The sequence below is a fragment of the Apium graveolens genome, chromosome 5 (assembly GCF_009905375.1).
Source record: "Apium graveolens cultivar Ventura chromosome 5, ASM990537v1, whole genome shotgun sequence".
NCBI classification, from domain to species: Eukaryota; Viridiplantae; Streptophyta; class Magnoliopsida; order Apiales; family Apiaceae; genus Apium; species Apium graveolens.
The window spans coordinates 57,668,984-57,691,569 of NC_133651.1; the positions used below are offsets into that span (position 1 = coordinate 57,668,984).

General features: G+C 38.0%; 1 non-coding gene across 1 annotated transcript; it reads left to right on the forward strand.

The window, feature by feature from the left end:
• Positions 1–19,630: 19,630 nt before the first annotated feature.
• LOC141662411 (small nucleolar RNA R71) lies at positions 19,631–19,737 on the forward strand. The gene has a single exon (XR_012550529.1). It is a non-coding gene; the product is annotated as a small nucleolar RNA R71 (small nucleolar RNA).
• Positions 19,738–22,586: the final 2,849 nt, after the last annotated feature.

Sequence of the window (22,586 nt, forward strand, 5' to 3'; positions counted from 1 at the left end):
GTGAGTGACTTAAGTATAACACGCAAGTGATATAATTCTGTAGACATGTCATTAATTGCATCACTACACTCAACTTTAGATAAATGTGCTAGGTTAGTGGTGATTACCTGATTACTTGAAGAACTAGTTTCTGTTTCATCAGACTTGGCCATTAGGGCTAGATTGACATACCTGACATCCTCATCTTCATCCAAACCATCAGCTGCCCAATCATTTTCATGTGTAATGAAAGCCCTTTCCTTTTGCTTGAGCAACTCAAAATACTTCTGTTTATAATCAACAGGCTCAAACTTCATTTTACTGGAATATGACTTTCTACACTCACTGGCAAAGTGCCCTGCCAAGCCACATTTGAAACATTTGAATTTAGATTGTTAGGTCACACAACACTGTAGAAGGGGGTTGAATACAGTGTATAATACAATCAAATCGATTTAGAACACAAGTAACAGAAAACAGATGTATTCGATATAATAAACTCTGTTACAATGGAACTGTCCTCTCTCAGTGATGAACAAATATCACGAGAGGTGCTAGGTTACAATGTATGATCTTCTCGATAATAATAACACATATAGTATAAACCTATGTCTGTGTTTATATAGTATATAGTTACAAGATAACTTTTAATTGATATGATATATAATTCTGTCTCCTAAAATATATTAATCAGATATCTTATATAATTCTTCTAGTCCTCTAACTCTTTCCTTACATATCTTCTTCTGTATTAGTCTCGATCTTCTACTGTTAATCAGCTTCCTTCCTTAACTGTAAGTCCTCTCGTACTTAAGTTCTGATATGACCTTAAGTCCTGATATGACACTAAGTCCTGACTTCCAGTAAGTACTGATTCCAGTAAGTACTGATATTTCATGTTTGTTAAGATCTGAAAACTAAACATGAAACATATTAGACATGACATCTCAAATATATCCAACAACCCCCCCCCCCAACTTGTAAATTATGCAAGAATGTACAAGTTAATAGATTTGATGATGTCAAAAACATTTAAGTTCAAATGCAATAAGAGTTAAATAAGACTATCAATTACAACATACATAACATCCATCTTTACCAACATTACTGGATCAATCTGAATCCATAATGATTCTTAACAAAATCTTTCACCAGCTTATCTTCAGCTTTCCTCAGAACTTCAACTAACTGTGCTTTGACCTACATCAGTTCTTCTTCTTTACTATCACCAATTTGATAAATAGCTGTTCTGAGAGCTTGAATGGATGTTCTTTCAAGTCCATCACCAAGTCTGATAACTTTAGAATGTGAAGAGTTTTCATTTTAACATAAGTATTTTCCTTTCAGAATTACTTCCACCTTACCAGAATTCTTCAGCATAGGAATTTCTCTTCCATCATCTTCAGTAATCATTGGACTATAATGAGAAGTCTTTATACCAGAGATTCTGAGTAGATCTCTTATAGCCTTCAAAATGTATTCTGACCATCTTCTTGTAACATCATATTTTACTTCCAGAAGATAGTGAATATGTTGAAGCTCTCTGACAGACTTCTTTAGTACATCAGTATCATCTAGTCTATAAGTCCTTCCATCATTGAGAAATAAGATCAATTTCTCTTTTAGATTCTCCTTATCATGAGCATATATCACAACTTGAGCAGACAACACCTTGTCAAGGTGCTTTTATTTGATTTGTTCATATGGTTTGTCTGTCAACATGAAAGGATCTCTTAGAGTAACTTCTACTCCTGTTTGAATCTTATCTTCGTCAGAACCTAATCCAGCTCTATCTCTAGGTTGCTTGGCTCTCAACCCAAATGTAGCGAGTTGATTAATCATGAGATTGGATTTTGGTTCAACTGGAGTAGCTTTCTTCCATAACAGCTTCTTCTTATCAGCAATTGTCATTTTATTCAAATTAACTTGATCAGAATTTGTTGTTTCTTCTGTAGCTTGTTGTCTTTCATTCTGAACAACTTGAGCAATGTTAGAGGTTGTTTTAGATTCTTCAATTATCTTTCTTCTTTTCAGAATTCGAACAGTTTCATCTTCAACAAGATTATCATCAGTTACTTGAACCATTTTGCATACTGGTTTCATCAGAACTTGAGAAATTTTCATCTCCAGTGACTTGATTGGTTTAGCAACTTTTCATTTCCCTTTGTCTTTGGGATTACTCTCAGTCTGTGATCTAGTCATGAACTTTGAAATTTTAGAATTTGACTTTTCCTTGATCACAATGCCTTTTTCCTTAGGCCTTGGAGATTTCTTTGCATCAGAAGCTTTAGACTTAAGATTTGTCTTCTCAGTTGCAAATCTAGCTTCTTCCTCCTTGAGAGCTTATAAATCCATTCCTGGATTATGTTTCAGTAATAATCTTCTTGCTATCTTCTCATTAAGTGTCTGGATTTTAGGATCTTTGTAATAAACAGTGGTCTACTTCCCTTTTAACTTTAGAGTTTGCATAAACTTTCAAGAGACTTTTGATCCTGACTGAATCAGAATATCAGAACTTGACATCAGACTTTGTTTATCAGCACTTGACTTCAGAGTTTGAACATTCACAGCATCAGAACTTGACTTGTTCTATATAGAAGATTTTCCTTGAGCTTTTCTTTGACCTCTGCTCTTTTCAGAGTTTCCCTGGTCATCACCTTTATCATCCTTCTTCTTCAGTACTTGAGTAGGTGAGCATTTGGACATAACTATCTTCTCCCCCATTTTGGCATTATCAGGAAGTAGGAGAGAGAGAAGAAGATCAACTGAAGATTGGATTTCATCCAATTGAGCTTTATGAGAAGCTTGATTAACCAGAACCTCAGCAATTTGGGCCTGTTGCTCCTCTTGAACCTTCTCAATGGCTTCAATTTTCTCAAGAGTAGGTCTAACATACCTATTCTTGTCAAGCTTGAGTTGTAGATCTAGATTATCAGCTTGTTCCCTGAGTGTATCAACTTTAGCATGAGTAATAGAATGTAGACCATGAAGACTTCTTATACTCATAGCTGTAACCTTGAGTTGAGTCTTGAAATCAGAATTTGATAATAACTCATCAGCTTTTGATACATGCTCTGTCAGAATTTTGGTGCATGGAATAAAATCTGATTCATTCCACTTCTTGGTCCACTCAACTCCCCTGTGAGTTTCTTCCCAAGGTACAGGAGCATCCTGTCTTACAAATTTCTTCACAAAAGCTTCCTTTCCCAGAATAGGAACTGGAGTTTCAACAGAAATACTGTCTCCAGAACTTGAGGAAGTTTTATCATTTTCTGACAGTACAAGAGTGTGTGATGCAACTGGAGATCCAAGAATAACATCATCTAAATTCTGATCATCAAAATTTATCTCCAGAGCTGGTCTGTTTGATGTAGATGGTATCTCAGCATCTAAGATTGAAGATTTGACTATAGATGGCTGAGCTTCAGTAGTTGGAGCTTCCAGATAAAGAACTTGAGGTATATTCAAATTGTGAATATCTATCTTAGAGTTGTCAATTTGTTCTTTAGCATCATCTATAGCTTTTATTGGAGAGTCAGGAGGAGCAACCACTGTATCAGTAGCAGTGTCTGTGGCTTAAGCTGAAGAAATCATAGCTTCAATAATTATTGGTTCTTGTGAGATAAGAGATTCCTGATCCCCTTCCTCTGCTTCTTCATTATCTTCTGATGAAGATTTAGCCAAATACCTCCTAGCCTTCATTTTCTTCAATCTTCTTGCTAAAGAAGGAGTTGTTGTTGCAGCATCAGAATTTACAGATTTCCTTTTCAAAGTATCAGAACTTTGAGCTGTTGTTTCTTTCTGAGAAGTAACATTCTCAACTTCATTTATCACAGGTTCTGATGCAGGAACCTGTGCTTCAATAGTTTTATCCTCATTATCAGATTCATCTCGGAGGATCATCTTCCTTCTCTTTTGTGGAGGTTGAGGAACAGACTTTGTCCTCTTAGAAGATTTGGAAGATGAAGGTCTGATAGTATGTACTGATGAATCAGGTTGAGATGATTGAGTTGATGGTTTTACAGATGTCCTGATGGTAAATTTTGGTTGTGGTTGAGAAGTTTGAGGTGTTTGGGTAGTGGTGGTAGGTGCTGATGGATGAGGTTCGGATGGTTACATCAGGATATAATGCAGTATATTTAACTGGATCATAGGTTATTAAGGCATGTTTGACAGATAAAGGAACTCGGAGGGGTCTTAACACAACCTTCTTATTATCAGTAGATAATAAGTCATTAAAAGCTCTTTTTGCTAGTCTAAAAGATGGAATTAATTCACTAGCAGATTGGGTTTTATCATCACAACAAAAACTATAAATAAGCTGATAGAATCTAGCAAAATAGACAGTATTCCTATCTTCTATCATCCTATCCCCAATAAAACCTAAAACAACACTTGCATAATCAAAATCATTTTGATTAATGAGAGCATACCCGATTTGTTGACTAAGTATGGGGATTGCATCAAAATTAGAACATTTGTTGGCGAAGGTCTTTGTAATGCAGTCAAAGAAGAAACTCCATCCCTCCTTATGTTGAATCTTTTCAATTGACCCAGCTTTGCCAATGTCTTTTCATACCCCAGACTGGCCATCATATTTTGAAGTACTGGCTCCTCAACAGTGGAATAAGCGCAGTTTTCAGGCAGCTGCAGTGCTTGTCGAACCGTGGCCAATATCACGACATGCTCATCCTCCCCCGTTAAAAAGATAATACTTGGGGACCCTTGAGCACCACCATCATCATATACTCCACTTCTCTAAAACTCTAGACTTGGATTTCAGAGACTGCGTCAGGTTGGGTCAGAGCGTACCCAATTTCAGAATTAGCAAGAAAGTCCTGAATGAAGTGAAGTTTCGATGGAGCTTCAGCCTTGCTAAGAATAGACGAGTAGTTGTTGGGAACAAACTTAGCTCCATTGAAAATCATGTCTTTTGGTGCCATCTCTGTAAGAAATTAAGTGACAAAGAGACTGGTTGCAAAGTGTTTGATAAAAGTCCTGTAAGAAAACGCTTCAGAGAATATTAGAGAGAGAGTGAATAAGAGAGATGAAAAATAGAAAAGCAAATAAAAGATTAGAAAATCTTTTAACTCCCATGTATATACTCTCTCCACTCAACAGTTATATTTTTGAAGCATAGGTCACACTTTACACCTGGAAACATGTGAACAGTCAGTAAACGGTCAGAACAGGAGTTAATGGGCACGTAAAACAAGTAATAATTACCGTGCACATGCAGTTTTTCAGGACTAACACGTTAACCACTAACCCATAATGATTATGACTGTTTTTATTTTACCCAAATATATCTGATTTAAATATGACTGTTTCAAATTTTACCACAAATAAGTCAAGTAAAGAATAATGCCATATAAGCATCAAAGATTCCATCAAGATTTAATATCAGAACTTAACTTATATTGGATTTTACCAGTCATCCGAATTTGGCTTCTGTACTCAAAAAGTGAATGTTTGTTTCTGTAATTCTTCTTACAAAGACTGACTTGTTTTCTTCAGAGTTTAATCATCAGAACTTCCATCAGAACTTGTCCTCAGAATTTATGCAAATGACACTTAACTATTTGTCAAAAACAACTTAATCACCACAGTAACTTTTATCATTCATATGGAGTGAAAGTGTGTGCATTTAGCAAAATATCAGATAAAGATTAAAGTCTGATAAACTTCAGTACATCTTAGAAATAAGGCATAACTCAGAAAAGTGCTTAAAATCTGTCATCAAACATGAAGTCTACTATAGAACAAATTTATGCATGAGTCCACCTCAACTATTTGTGCTCATTTTATGCATCTTTTGAAATTCCTTTTTACAGTGGCTTCTCAGTGTAAGTGAGTCACGACTACTTATCAGAATTTATGCTGTTGTCAGAGTATTTCTCCAGTAATCAGAGAATGTGAAAAGTCGCCAAGAAAATTTATTTTCTTTTCTAATGCATATTACTTAATACCAGCAATGCCTTGGGTCTTCCCTTCCACATATTTACTCTAGATCTCAAAGGTGTACCTGACCTTTTTTTTGATAAGTGAGGCTTATCAGCATATAGTTCATCCTTAAGATTTACTGACATCAGAATCTAACAGATAAGAAGCAATAATATAGTTTGTGACTTAGTAATAAGATACACAAAATAAACTTGACTAAGCTCAAAATTAGAATTTGCTTGTCTTAATGAGTTTACACATAAACAACTAATTCAAACATGGGATTTCTTATATGTTAAAGACTAATAGATCAGCATCTAGCACAGTTATCCTCATTGGAATGAATAGTCACAGAACATTCAAAATACTTATCAGAGTATAAAGATCCACATCAGATAACAATCAACATTTAATGAATTTTCAAATTTTAAGCACAGATTACATAGAGATAATATAATCTGTAAATACTGATCATAAAGTCTGATGCATGAGAACAAAAACTAAGCAGATTTAGAGAAAGAACCTGAAACCATTCCAAGTTCATTTACCAATCTTATAAAAGTAGCTTCACATAGTGGTTTTGTGAAGATATCTGCTAGCTTTGATCTGTTGGAACAAAATGCAATTCCACTGTACCTTCATCCACATGTTCCCTTATGAAATGGTACCTAATGCTGATGTGCTTTGTCATTGAGTGTTGAACTGGATTACCAGTCATAGCAATAGCACTTTGATTATCACAGTAAATAGGGATTTTAGAAAATTCTAACCCATAATCCTGTAACTGATTCTTCATCCAAAGAATCTGTGCACAACAGCTTCCTGCAGCAATATATTCTGCTTCTGCAGTTGATGTGGAAATTGACTTCTGTTTTTTGCTAAACCAAGAAACCAATCCGCCTCCAAGAAATTGGCAGCTTCCACTAGTGCTTTTCCTGTCTATTTTGCATCCTGCAAAATCTGCATCTGAGTAACCAATTAGCTTAAAATCTTATTCTCTAGGATACCCAATCCCATATCAGCTGTATCCTTAAGGTACTTAAAAATTCTTTTCACAACTATTAAGTGAGGTTCTCTTGGATCAGCCTGAAATCTTGCACAAAGACAGGTAGCATACATGATATCAGGTCTACTTGCAGTTAAATAGAGTAAAGAGCCAATCATACCTCTGTAGTTAGTAGTATCTACTGATTTACCAGTATCCTTATCTAACTTGGTTATAGTGGCCATGGGAGTGGATGCAGTTGAACAATCTTGCATTCCTAATTAATTCAGTAAATTTCTGGTGTAGTTGGATTGACAGATAAAAGTGCCTTCTTCATTTTGCTTGACTTGAAGGCCCAGTAAATAGCTGAGTTCTCCCATCATACTCATTTGATATCTTGACTGCATTAGCTTTGCAAACCTCTCACAGAGTTTGGCATTTGTAGAACCAAATATGATATCATCAACATATATCTGTACCAAAAGTAAGTTTTTTCCATGGTTGAGGTAGAATAAAGTCTTGTCAATTGTGCCTCTGTGAAATCCACTTTCCAGAAGGAATTGAGCTAAAGTCTCATACCATGCTCTTGGAGCTTGCTTAAGGCCATAAAGTGTTTTATCAAGCCTGTAGACATGATTGTGAAATTTAGGATCTACAAAGCCTGGAGGTTGTTCAACATATACCTCTTCTTCTAATTATCCATTACGAAAAGCACTTTTCACATCCATTTGAAAGACTTTAAACTTTTTGTGAGCAGCATAAGCCAAAAAGATCCTTATGGCTTCTAATCTAGCAACTGGTGCAAATTTTTCATCATAATCAATACCCTCCTGTTGAGAGTAGCCTTTAGCAACAGCCTTGCTTTATTCCTTGTAATTGTGCCATCACTATTAGTTTTGTTTCTGAACACCCATTTTGTGCCCACAACAGATCTATTCTTTGGTCTTGGCACTAGGGTCCAGACTTTATTTCTTTCAAATTCATTTAACTCTTCCTGCATTGCTTGCACCCAATCAACATCTTGAAGAGCTTCTTCCACTTTCTTTGGTTCAGTCTGAGATAGAAAGGAATGATAGATATATTCATTTGAAGTTACAGTTCTAGTTCTGACAACAGCTTCAGGATCTCCAATGATTAAATCAGGTGTGTGTGATTTAGTCCACTTCCTTGCAGATGGAAGTTGATCTCTAGAACTGGATCCTCCCCCATGATCCATGCTGTCTCCATCAGCATTTTCTGATGCACCCCCTGTAGTTATGCTCTCTGAGACTTCAGAATTTGAGTTTGATTTTTCAGGAGTTGAAGAATCAGAGCTTCCAGAATTATCAGAATTTAGCTCATCAGAACTAGATGAATCAGCACTTGAAGAGCCAGTGACAGGTTCTGATGCTTCTTTGGAGTCTTGAGATGTGGTAGGATCTTCAGTTTGCTCCCCCTGGACAGGTGCATTTTCCTTTGGAGTTAATACCACAAATTCAATGACATCAGTACTTACAGGTTTAAAGTTTAAGTCATCAGAATTTACAGAATCATAATTTAAGTCTTCATTCTCAAATCTCAGCTGATCATGGTCATTGAAATCTTCAAGTCCAGTAATCTTCTTATCATCAAAAGAGACATTGATAGATTCCATGACAACCCTTGTTCTTAAATTGTAGACTCTGAAGGCCTTTGTGGAAAGTGGATATCCAACAAAAATTCCTTCATCAGCTTTTAGATCGAATTTTGACAGCTGCTCAGGATGAGTCTTAAGAAAAAAACACTTTCAACCAAATATATGAAAGTATTTCAGATTTGGCTCCATTTTCTTCACCATCTCATATGGTATTTTTCCATGCTTGTTTATGAGTGTAGCATTCTGTGTAAAACAAGCAGTCTGCACAGCTTCATCCCAAAAATAGGTTGGTAGCTTTGCTTCACCAAGCATAGTTCGTGCAGCTTCAATGAGAGTCATGTTCTTTCTTTCTACAACTCCATTTTGCTGTGGAGTTCCAGGTGCAGAAAATTCTTGTTTGATTCCATGCTCTTTCCAGAACTCTTCCATAATCAAATTCTTGAACTCAGCGCCATTATCACTCCTTATTATTTTAACGGAATCTTTGACCAACTTATCCAACTGTCTAACATGATCAGTTAGAGTAAATGCAGTTTCATTCTTCTTGTGCAAGAAGTACACCCAAGTGTACCTTGTGAACTCATCCACTATAACCATAGCATATTTCTTCGTTGCAATAGACATGACATTGACTGGACCAAATAGATCAACATGTAGTACTCAACAGACAGTCCTCTCACAAGATCTTTCTTTACAAGCTCATATATGTTGTTGAAGTTTAAATGAGAGAGTCTTTTGTGCCAATTCCAGCTTTCTTCAATTGATGCTCTACTCAACAGACAGATTGCAGAACTGTAAAACCCAAATTTTTGACATCGGTAAAAGACCTTTATGAATAGTAATATAACAACTTGAATTTTTGAGACCTTGTAAAACGTTTAATGAATAGTAACCCTGATGGACGGGGAAAACTTTTTAGCCCACACTATGTAGTGCATGAGAAAATGAGTTTCGGAGTTGATACTTTGATTATACGTACCAAATGAGTGTATGTAAACGCTATTAGTTTTCAAAAAAACGAACTTTGAAAAACGACCGTATTTATGACTTATCGAGAATTACGGGAATCACAATATAATTACAAGATTAAAACCCTACAGATTTAAATTCAAGTATGATAATTCAAATATAAGGAATAAATATGAAAGGAATTACGTCACGAACCATTTACGAGTAAGTATTACGAAAATATTTAAAGCGACCGAGCGAACGCGTAAACGATTAAATAAACGTAACGCACTAACTAAACCATGGTAAGAAAGTAACCATGGTTACTTTATCAAATAGTAAGTTAACCATAGGATGATCAAGCAAGCTAGCCAAAATAAGAGTGGTAAGGAAGCTTACACATGTAGCTTAGCTTGGTAATCTAGCAAGCTACTTAGATTTTGTCCCCAAGATTTGAAACAAAGAATAAACCTAGAATGCTATGCTAGGAAGATTATCAAATCAAGTGGAAGATCTCCCACCCCATTTGCTAGAAGCAACCTATCAAAGCAACCAAGCTAAGCAACCAAGGGAAGCTAGTATAAATATCCCCCCCACCCCATCAAGCTTCCATTCGGCTATTCAAGAAGAAAAGTAGGAATCCAAAATCAAAACTCAAAATCTATCCATGGTAAAATCATCCCATTAATTCTCAAACCTCCTAGCAATTAAACTAAGGTTAGAAAATTCTTTCATCTCTTTTTTATCAAGGTTTGATGGGTGAAATAAAATCAAGAAACTCACTAGTGAATAGTATAAATAGTAACCTCTCTTTGGTTCTTGATTTCAATGGTGGTTTTAGGTTCTAAAAATCATACCAAGCACTTCCAAGCCTCCACCATCCTCAAGAACACATCTCAAGCTTTCAAGAAAGGTAAAATTCATTGGCCCAATTTATTTAAGATTCATTTTTAAGATCCATTTAGTATGTGGTAGTAAACTTAGTTTGAGAAGTGGTATTGTTGAGATCTTGAAGTTTAAGTTAAGTAGATTTAAGGTTTATTGTTGTTGCCTCAAGAACATGATGTTCTTGAGAGGATTTTGTGAATTGATGATGAAATGATGATTATTGATGGTTGTGTTAAGAGTTAGGGCGTAAACGAAACCCCGATCATAGGTGTAACTCCGTTAAAACCAACAAATCGTAACTTTAAGTTTCTGGCAAAAGTCCCTGTTAGGGCGGAAAACACGCGCTAATAATACACGCAAGTATACGCGTTCGCAAGTAATATAAAATACTTTCTAGTTCATTCCCACAGAGACTCAGACTAATTATGCTCAATTAACACTCACTCACCAATGTATGATTACTTCTCAATGTTAAGACAATAACACGTAGATTTGATTAACTAATTATTAACTAGAATTAACTACGAGAATTAAACACTTAATTGACACTTAAATTAACAATATTAAACACACTTGAGATCATAACTTCATTACTACTTCCTTCAATAGCTATCGTTATTACCCTTAGCATGCAATGGTGATGAAATTAATCGAACAACACGAAACTAATAAAAGCCAACTTTCGTTGTACTAATACCATTCTACTAAACATCCACAATTAAGATAGAAGTTGAATAGTCATCAATTATGTTGAGACCCTATATGTCTACAGAATTTAACAACATAATGATTTAAGCACAAGTTATTCCTTATGATTATATAGGGCAAGTAAAACGGTTAGAGTTACCCACTAATCATGCATACACATACATGAACCTATGCTAGCATTGCACGTTCTAAATCTCAAGATCCACCATCACTTCACAAGAGATTAACACCATATCTTATATGTTCGCGACACACATAAGACGAATAAGCACAACCAATACTAGATATCATACAATCATCACACACTAAGGTATTAAACAACTAACTAAAGAATTCCATAGTAAATCCGTTACGACCCCATGATCACGATTAGCCCATGATTGAACTCATCGTCACCATGGGTTCATATGAAAACATGATAATAACACACGAGAATAATTAATAAAACTACTTATATTAAACCAGAGTACGTCACAAGAGTAAATAGGTTCAAAGCAAAGAAAACTAGCATCCACTGTTACAAAGAATAAAAGAATCACAAGAAACTATGCTTCCTCTTCATTACGGTGTGCTAAAACGGTCTTCTTCCTTATCTCCTTGCTCCTCAATTAATACCACGATTCAACACACGTGAAACGTCTTTGAAAACTACTTATATAGAAGCCCTACAAAACCCAGCCATCTAAGAAGTCAGAAGTCCAGCAGAACAAGAACTCCAAAAATCAGATTTTAATTTCGCACCCCTGAGCGGCCGCCCAGCAATCCTGAGCGGGCGCCCAGGCCAGGCTGAGCGGGCGCCCAGGCCAGGCTGAGCGGGCGCCCAACACCTTTCTAGAAAATTCATTATTTTGCTCCTGTTCTTCGCTGCATTCTGCTCCTAACTTTCCACTTGCAATGCCAAGTACATACTAAGGCTTATTCTTGATTAAATCTCCCCACAAATGCAAGTAATACCCTGAAATGCACAAACACTAGAAAAACGCATCAAATACACAAATTACTTGATTTCAAGACATCAATTCAAGCTTTTATAAGACGTTCTAAGTGGTATAAAATGCCACTTATCAAACCCCCAAACTTAAATCAATGCTTGTCCTCAAGCGTCACAAACTCAAAAATAAAACAAAAACATGCATGAATGCAATCTATATGAAATGCAGCGATCCCCTTTACTACGACCAAACCAACCAACTTATGATATCTCAACAAATGCAATTAGGTGAATAAAGATCAATCAAATCATGCAAACTAACATACAACCAGAAATGTGGTGTGTGCTGATGCTTAATCGATATGCTTCGAAACTAGATCAATTATCATAACTTGACTATCCTCAAGGCAATCACATGATTATATGAAGAATAAATTCTAGGCACAAAATGACTTAAACACTTCAAGATTAGTGGAGCTTATTGCGGAATCATGTTTTTTATTCAACATAACAACAATGCTTATTTGACCGTGCAATGAGTGAGATCTACAAAAGACTTATACAATGTCATCCATTTAGCGAGTGTTGGGTTAGCGGATCCCAGACTATAAAAGCCTTAGGTCACTAAGCACAAAGTCCCCTAAGAACTTAATAACTCGAATACCAAAGAGCCCACTTGCGATCAATTATGCATAAACTATTTACACTTTTTTTTTTCTTTCTTTTCTTTTCTTTTCTTTTATTTTTTTTTATTTTTTTTTCTTTTTTCAAATTTCTGAGCAAGTGCGTTTCGCTCCATCTTGTTCAACCCTAGACTACTCGCATAAAAATACGAGCCGGCTACTAGCCATTTGACGCCTAGCCACAATTAGCAATGAATTCCAATTTTTACTCCAATTGTTTTCTTTTCATGCCTTTTATCATTAAGAACCTATTATAAATTCTATGCATAATCAATAGATTAAACTCAAAAACCATCAAATCATGACAACAATCTAGTCCTTAAGCATTCTCTAAGACTTAGTGAAATTACAAGTGTTTCTAGCATGCATATCATCCTACAAGACTCAACATCACTCTAACGTTATCACCACACTCGCATCAATATCACAAATCAATTGGTAAAACAACGCAAAGGGGATCATGGTAAATGCATGGGCTAAATGACATGATAAATAAAGCTATAAAATATAATAAAATAAAAACTGTATGGAAAAAATATGCAATTATATGAACTAAACTATCATGAATATGCAACTACATGACACACACACAAAAATATTCCTTAACTACCACCCCCAAACTTAAAATCTTCACTGTCCCCAGTGAATGTAGTAGAAAGGAACACAGGGTATACCTACTCGGAGAAATCATCATCATCACCCTCAGAGGGTGGAGTATCAGGAGGAGGATAAGCAGAGTCCTCACCAAAAATGGGCCACTATACTGGGCATCAGCCATCCCAGCACCCTCCTATACTGGGCATCAGCCATCCTAGCACCCTCCTCTGCTCTAGAAGAGCCTGCCTCATCATGCACCGGCCTAGCCATGGTAGCACCAGCTGCTGGACGTCCTCCTGGAAGATGATAACCCAGCCAATGCTCCTCGGGCTCTCCACCCGTCCACTCCTGCATCGCATTCAGAGTCCCTGAATCAATAGGAGCGGCCGGCATCTGCAACTGCTCGTGAGAAGGCCAATAAACTCCCACTGCTCGGCATAGCTTCATGACAGTAGATGCATAATGGATGTTCATGTGCTTCACTCCCCTCAAAAACTTCAAAATTCCTTGGTAGATGAACTCACCAAGGTCCACATAATACTCTTCATTTAATATACCCCATAATAACCTTGCTCGCTCAACTGTAACCTCATGCGCATGCGAAGTAGGCAGAATATTAGCACAAATAAAGGCATTCCATGTACGGGCATACCTGTTCATCGCAATTACCGGAAAAGAATGATACTCATTAGTCCAGTCTTGAACTTCCAAACCGTGCCCGGTTGACAGAGAGTAGCACAAATAAAATCCAAATCAAACTCATCGGAGGCCTTCTCATTCCAATTCTCCTCCGTGGGCTTCCGCTGTCGCTGCCCAATCACACGGCGAATCGCCTCAGGATGATAATCCACCGTTAGCCCACACACTACAGTAAACCCATTCTTTTCAGCTTTTGCATTCACATAAAACTCGCGAACCACGCTCATCAGGATCGCCTCCGGTGACTCACAAAAAGATATCCAACCCTTTCCAGAAATCATCGGCAACAACTCACCATCCCTCCCCGATGGTAAGAATCCCCTCTCCTTCAAAATCGGCTTACCTAGAAGCCTAGTACACTCCTCCTCAGCAGCCCTATCAAACAAACGAGGTCTCGCAGCAGTACCCCTCGAAGAATCAACAGTAGGAACATGCTGCTGCTATCAATAGTCCTGGATCTCTTGGGTGCCATTGAAACTGAGAAAAAGTGTTTAAGATTTGTGTTTTGGAATATGGTAGAGAGTTTTAAGGTTGAAAGTGTATGGGGGAGTATATGGAATAGTTGTATGTATATATAGGGTAAAGATTAGGGTTAAAATTTGATTAGGAATGGGGTTGAGGGCTAAAAACGTGGTTTAATGGGACAAAGATTCGTGGGTAGTGGGTTGTGTTTTTAGTTTTGTGTTTTCTGATTTTTTTGGATTTTATAAGGCTAAAAAAAAATTCAGAATTTCGGGGGCCCAACATCCTGAGCGGCCGCCCAGATGGTGACTGGAATTTTTTTTCTTACCCTTTTTTCTGATTTTTTTGTATTTTTGGATAGGTTACTGATTCCTAAGGGTTCCTATAACAACAAAACTAGGGTTGCCTCCCAAAAAGCACTTCTTTTACGTCATTAGCTTGATGTAGCGTACCTTGCTCAAGTTGACAATACAACGGCACTAACCACTTCCCGGTTTGCCGTGTCTCCATAGTAATGCTACAAACGCTGACCATTAACTTTGAATGCTTGGCCCGGATCATTCTCAAAAATCTCCACCGCTCCATGTGGAAACACAGTTTTGACAATAAAAGGTCCAGACCACCTTGATTTCAACTTTCCAGGAAAAAGTCGGAGATGAGAGTTGAATAAAAGAACTTGCTGCCCCGGCACAAATGACTTAGGATATAGCTTCCTGTCGTGCCACCTTTTCACTTTTTCCTTGTACATTTTGTTGTTCTTGTACGCTTGGAGTCAAAATTCATCAAGTTCATTTAACTGAAGCATTCACTTCTTCCCAGCTACATCTAGATCAAGGTTCAACTTCTTCAACGCCCAATAAGCCTTATGCTCAAGCTCCGCAGGTAAATGACATCCATTACCATAAACAAGTTGAAATGGGGACATCCCTAGTGGAGTTTTGTATGCTGTTCTATAAGCCCAAACAGCTTCATCGAGTTTTAAAGACCAATCCTTCCTTGACGGGCAAATAACTTTCCCTAGAATGCGCTTGATCTCTCTATTAGAAACTTCCTCTTGACCATTCATTTACGGATGATAGGCAGTAGCAACATGATGATTCACATTGTAGCACTGCATCATAGAAGTGAACTTACGGTTGCAGAAATGCGACCCCTCATCACTTATGATTACTCGTGGCATTCCAAACCTTGTGAAAATCTGCTTATGAAAAGAATTTAACACTACCTTTGCATCATTCATCGGTAGAGCCTTGACTTCTACCCATTTTGAGACATAATCGACTGCCAGCAAGATGTACTGATTATTACAGGATGAAACAAATGGTCCCATAAAATCGATTCCCCAAACATCAAAGACCTCGACTTCAAACATCACATTTAACGGCATATCGTCCTTCCTCATAAGATTCCCCACTCTTTGGCAACGATCACACCTTAAAACGAACTGATGTGCATCTTTAAACAAAGTAGGCCAGAAAAAACCTGCTTGCAGAATACGAGCTGCTGTCTTTTCACCACCATAATGTCCACCATACACTGTGGAATGGCAGTCTCGTAATATCCCCTCCGTCTCACAGAATGGGATACATCTCCTGATGATCTGGTCAGCTCCTTGTCTAAACAAATACGGTTCATCCCACATGTACCACTTCACCTCATGCATAAACTTCTTCTTTTGAGCTGTATTCATATTAGGAGGCATTATGTTTCTGACAAGATAGTTCACAATATCTGCGAACCATGGCTCTTCCTCCTGAACTGCGAACAACTACTCATCCGAAAAAGATTCATTGATCAATGTCTTATCATGTGAAGTAGAATCGGGATTCTCCAATCTAGAGAGATGATCAGCTACTTGATTCTCAGTACCTTTTCGATCCCTGATCTCTAACTCAAATTCCCATAGCAAGAGCACCCAACGAAAAAGTCTAGGCTTCGAATCCTTCTTGGAAACTAAATAGCGAATGGCCGCATGATTAGTGAACACTGTCACCCTTGTCCCAAGCAGATAAGATCAAAAATTTTCGAAACCAAAGACTATAGCCAAGAGCTCCTTCTCAGTAGTGGTGTAGTTCATTTGAGCTCTATTTAGAGTCTTACTAGCATAGTAGACCACATAAAAAAGATTATTCTTACGCTTCCCAAGAACTGCTCCTACCGCATAATTACTCGCATCACACATCATCTCAAAAGGCTCTGTCCAATCAGGTGCTGTAATAACTGGTGTAGTTATCAAACTCTTCTTGAGAGTCTCGAATGCCGCCAAACATTCATCATCAAATTTGAAAGGCACATCCTTCTCGAGCAAGTTGCACAACGACTTAGATATCTTCGAGAAGTCCTTAATGAAATGCCAATAAAAACCCGCATGACCAAGAAAACTACGGATCCCTTTCACAGAAATAGGAGGTGGAAGATTTTAAATGACTCCCACCTTGGCTTTGTCCACCTCAAGACCCTTGCTAGAGACCTTATGCCCAAGAATAATGCCTTCACGCACCATAAAGTGACATTTTTCCCAATTGAGGACCAAATTAGTTTCTACACACCTTTTGAGCACCGCACGAAGATTATTCAAACATTCATCTTACGAATGTCCAAAGACGGAGAAGTCGTCCATAAACACTTCGACATTATTTCCAATCATATCAGAGAATATAGCCGTCATGCATCTCTGAAAAGTGGCAGGTGCGCCACATAAGCCAAACGAAACTCTAAGAAAAGCAAACGTGCCAAATGGACAAGTGAAGGTAGTCTTTTCTTGATACTCTGGTGCAATGCAAATCTGTTTATACCCCGAATAGCCATCCAGAAGACAATAATACTCATGACCGGCCAACCTGTCAAGCATCTGATCAATAAATGGAAGAGGAAAGTGATCCTTTCTCGTGGCCGTGTTCAACTTTCTATAATCCATGCATACCCTCCATCCTGTGACTGTTCGAGTGGGGATGAGCTCTTTCTTCTCATTTGCTACCACAGTTATACCTCCTTTTTCAGTACACATTGCATGGGGCTCACCCAAGAACTGTCAGAAATAGGATATATGATTCCTACATCCAGCCACTTCAGAATTTCTTTCTTCACCACTTCTTTCATGATAGGATTAAAGTCATCGCTGTTGCTCAACAGTTGGCTTACTACCTTCTTCTAGCAAAATTTTATGCATGCAGTACGAAGGGCTGATCCCTTTGATATCTGCTATAGTCCACCCAATAGCCGATTTGAATTCCCTCAAAATCCTCAAGAGCTTGTCCTCCTCACTACCTGAAAGGTCAGATGCAATAATAACAGGTAAAGTAGATGCATCACCTAAAAATGCATACCTCAAGTGTTCAGGCAATGGTTTAAGCTCCAAAGTAGGTGCTTCCTCAATAGATGGTTTGAGCTTTCCTTCAGCATTTTTGAGGTCAGAAGTGCAAAGAGATTCAAATGGCATGTCTAGCTTTCTTCTCCAAGGAGAAGCATTTAGATATTGTAGTTGCTCATTGCCATCCTCATCATCACTGTCAAACTCCCTTACTAAGGCTTTCTCCAATGCATCAGACATTAGCATATGATCAAGTTCTGAAGTTACCGCAGAATCAATCAAATCCACCTTTAAGCACTCCTCGTCTTATGTAGGGAATTTTATTGCTTTGAATACAATGAATGTCATATCCTAATCCTGCACCCGCATAGTAAGTTCACCTTTTTACACATCTATCAAGGTGCATCCTGTAGCCAAGAAAGGTCTTCCCAAGATTATGGAGATCTTCTTATCTTCCTCGAAATCCAAAATGACAAAGTCTGCATGGAAGAAGAGCTTATCCACCTTTACTAACACGTCCTCCACTATGCCTCGTGGATATATAATAGAACGATCAGCCAATTATAGAGACATGTAGGTGGGCTTTGGATCAGGCAAATTCAACTTTTTGAAGATAGACAATGGCATCAGATTGATGCTTGCTCCCAAATCGCACAGGCACTTGTAAAAAGATAACTTGCCAATGGTGCAAGGAATGGTGAAGCTACCTGGATCTTTAAGCTTTGGATGTAATTTTTGTTGCAGCACAGCACTACACTCTTCTGTTAGAGCAACGGTCTTAAGGTCATCCAGTTTCACCTTCCTTGAAAGAATATTATTCATGAATTTCACGTAACTAGGCATTTTCTCCAGAGCCTCAGCGAAAGGTATGTTGATGTGAAGTTTCTTGAACACCTCCAGAAACTTCCCGAGCTGCTTATCCAGTTTTTGTTGTTGCAATCTCTTAGGGAAAGGTGGTGGAGGATAGAGCTGTTTTTCCCCTGTATTACCCTCAGGTAGAGTGTGTTCAACAGTAGTCTTCCTTGGTTCCGCCGCTTTCTCCTTTTGCTTCTCTTCATCATTACCAACTTTAGCTTCTCCGTCTTTTGCTTTTTCAGCATTAACAACTTTTCCAGACCTTAAGGTAATAGCCTTGACTTGCTCTTTAGCTTCCTTCCTTCCTGGCACTTCAGTATCACTGGGAAGTGTGCCCGGTTGATGATTGAGCACTGCATTGGCTATTTGACCGATTTGATTTTCCAAGGTCTTGATGGAAACAGCCTGACTTTTGCACAACATCTTGAGTTCCTCGAAATCAGCACTAGAAGGTGGAGCAACACCTCCCTGTTGAGGATATGATTGCCTTTGAGCATACTGCTGTGGTTGCTGGAATCCAGGTGGATTAAACTGTTTACTTACGCCTTGCTGATATGGTTGCTGAATAGCATTCTGAGTATTGCTCTAGCTGAAATTGGGATGATTTCTGTTGTTAGGATGATAAGTAGCTGGCACAGGCTGCTGCGATCGCTGATAATTGTTCACATACTGAACAGATTCATTAACAAGAGAACACTGATCTGTAGCATGAGAACCTGCACAAAGCTCACAGACCATAGCTATCTGATTAACTCCATAGGTGGCTAAAGAATCGACCTTCATAGACAGCGCTTAGAGCTGCGCTGCAATAGCTGTAGCTGCATCAACTTCCAGAATACTTGTTACCTTCCCAGGCATCATCCTTTGAGTTGGGTTTTGATGCTCATTTGCAGCCATGGTTTCAATAAGATTATAAGCTTCAGTATAGCTTTTGGCCCACAAAGCGCCTCCAGTTGCTGCATCGAGCATGGGCCGAGATTGGGCCCTCAAACCAATATAGAAACCAGTGATCACCATCCAGTCAGGCATACCATGATGTGGACATTTTCCCAACATCTCCTTGTAGCGCTCCCAAGCCTCACACATTGATTCTGTTGGTTGCTGTGCAAACTGAGTAAGAGCACTCCTCATAGCTGCAGTCTTTTCCATTGGATAGAACTTTACCAGAAACTTTTGCGCAAGATCCCGCCAAGTAGTGATGGACCCAACTGGTTCAGAATGTAACCAGTCCTTAGTTTTATCCCTCAGAGAGAATGGGAAAAGCCTCAGCTTGACAGCCTCATCAGTCACACCATTATATTTGAAAGTACTACAGATCTCAACAAAATTCCTGATGTGCATGTTGGGGTCCTCAGTTGCAGCACCTCCGAATGAAACAGAATTCTGCACCATCTGAATAGTGCCCGGCTTGATTTCAAAAGTGTTATCCTGAATAGCCGGATGAAGGATGCTTGACTGAATGTCATCAATTTTAGGCCGAGAAAAGTCCATAAGAGCTGGATCTGCCGGAACTATACGATCACCCATGATTACTGGTTCTTTCTGCTCACTCTCTTTATCCGAATCTTCAAAATCTATCTTCTCCGGAATATCAAGAACTGAGTCTGTCTCCTCAGCCGTATCTAAAGTCCTCTTGCGAGTACGAGAACGTGTTTGCATAAACGCTCGCTAAAGTACCTGAAACACGACCGGAAATAATAAGTAAGAAGTCTTAATCAATGAGTCCTAATGACCACTGATGGTAAATGCATAAACTAAACAAATACGCCGAGTCCCCGGCAGCGGCGCCAAAAAACTTATTAGGGCAGAAAACACGTGCTAATAATACACGCAAGTATACGCGTTCATAAGTAATATAGAATACTTTCTAGTTCGTTCCCACAGAGACTCAGACTAATTATGCTCAATTAACACTCACTCACCAATGTATGATTACTTCTCAATGTTAAGACAATAACACATAGATTTGATTAACTAATTATTAACTAGAATTAACTATGAATTAAACACTTAATTGACACTTAGATTAATAATATTAAACACACATGAGATCATAACTTCATTACTACTTCCTTCAATAGCTATCGTTATTACCCTTAGCATGCAACGGTGATGAAATTAATCGAACAACATGAAACTGATAAAAGCCAACTTTCGTTGTACTAATACCATTCTATCAAACATCCACAATTAAGATAGAAGTTGAATAGTCATCAATTATGTTGAGACCCTATATGTCTACAGAATTTGACAACATAACGATTTAAGCACAAGTTATTCCTTATGATTACACAGGGCAAGTAAAACGGTTAGAGTTACCCACTAATCATGCATACACATACATGAACCTATGCTAGCATGGCACCTTCTAAATCTCAAGATCCACCGTCGCTTCACAAGAGATTAACAGACTATCTTATATGTTCACGACGCACATAAGACGAATAAGCACAACCAATACTAGATATCATACAATCATCACACACGAAGGTATTAAACAACTAACTAAGAATTCCATAGCAAATCTGTTACGACCCCATGATCACGATTAGCCCATGATTGAACTCATCATCACCATGGGTTCATGTGAAAACATGATAATAACAAACGAGAATAATTAATAAAACTACTTATATTAAACCAGAGTAAGTCACAAGAGTAAATAGGTTCAAAACAAAGAAAACTAGCATCCACTGTTACAATAAATAAAAGAATCACAAGAAACTATGCTTCCTCTTCGTTGCGGTGTGCTAAAACGGTCTTCTTCCTTATCTCCTTTCTCCTTGATTAATACCACGATTCAATACACGTGAAACGTCTCTAAAAACTACTTATATATAAGCCCCACAAAACCCAGCCATCTAAGAAGTCAGAAGTCCAGCAGAACAAGAACTCTAAAAATCAGATTTTAATTTCGCACCCCTAAACGGCCGCCCAGTAATCCTGAGCGGGCGCCCAGCTTCCTGAGCGGCCGCCCAGCCAGGTTGAGCGGGCGCCCAGCACCTTTCTGGAAAATTCATTATTTTGCTCCCGTTCTTCGCTGCATTCTGCTCCTAACTTCCCACTTGCAATGCCAAGCACATACTAAGGCTTATTCTTGATGAAATCTCCCCACAAATACAAGTAATACCCTAAAATGCACAAACACTAGAAAAACGCATCAAATACACAAAATACTTGATTTGAAGTCATCAATTCAAGCTTTTATAAGACGTTCTGAGGGGTATAAAATGCCACTTATCAGTTCCGAAGTTGTAAACTGTAGTTTCTTGAAAAATAACCCTTTCTTATGATAGGAAATATTATAAGGATCGTTTAGGCGCTTGAATCACTTGATTCCGATTTACGGATCAAAAGTTATGGTTGTTTTAGTAAAAGTGATTTACGCGACAAAAACTGCTACAAATCACGAACTTTGAAAATATAAAGGATCGACTTAAAGTGTTCATAAATCATGAAAATTTTACAAAGAGTAAAATATTTAGTTTCCTAGATGCCATAAAAATTTCAAGTGAAAATAATAATATCTCAATTTTATAAAAATATCGGAGCCGAGACCGCGCGAGTAGAAACCGTAAGAATCCATAAGCGGAGCCGACGACGATAAAGAGAATGAACCTAAGATACTTAGAAAAATGAAGCGACCATGATGTGAATAAGGACTTAAAGGAACAATAAGAGTAGTATAAGTTGAGAGGGTGCAAAATAAGTAGTGCATGAGTGCGAGTCGCCGTAAATTAGAACGGGACCTAACAAAATGAATTGTGTTTATGGTTATAGATTTCCGAGCGGAACCTAGAGCATCCTCCACCTCGAGATACCCAGGCAAGTTTTCAAACAATACCTTTTAAGAACTGTTGTGTTGTGAATATTTTACAAAACTGTGATATAGGCATGAGATTGCTTTAAACTGTTTTACGAAGTTTGAGATGTATTACATTACTCAATTGTTGATAATTTCTAGTTTATGTTCATACCGAGTT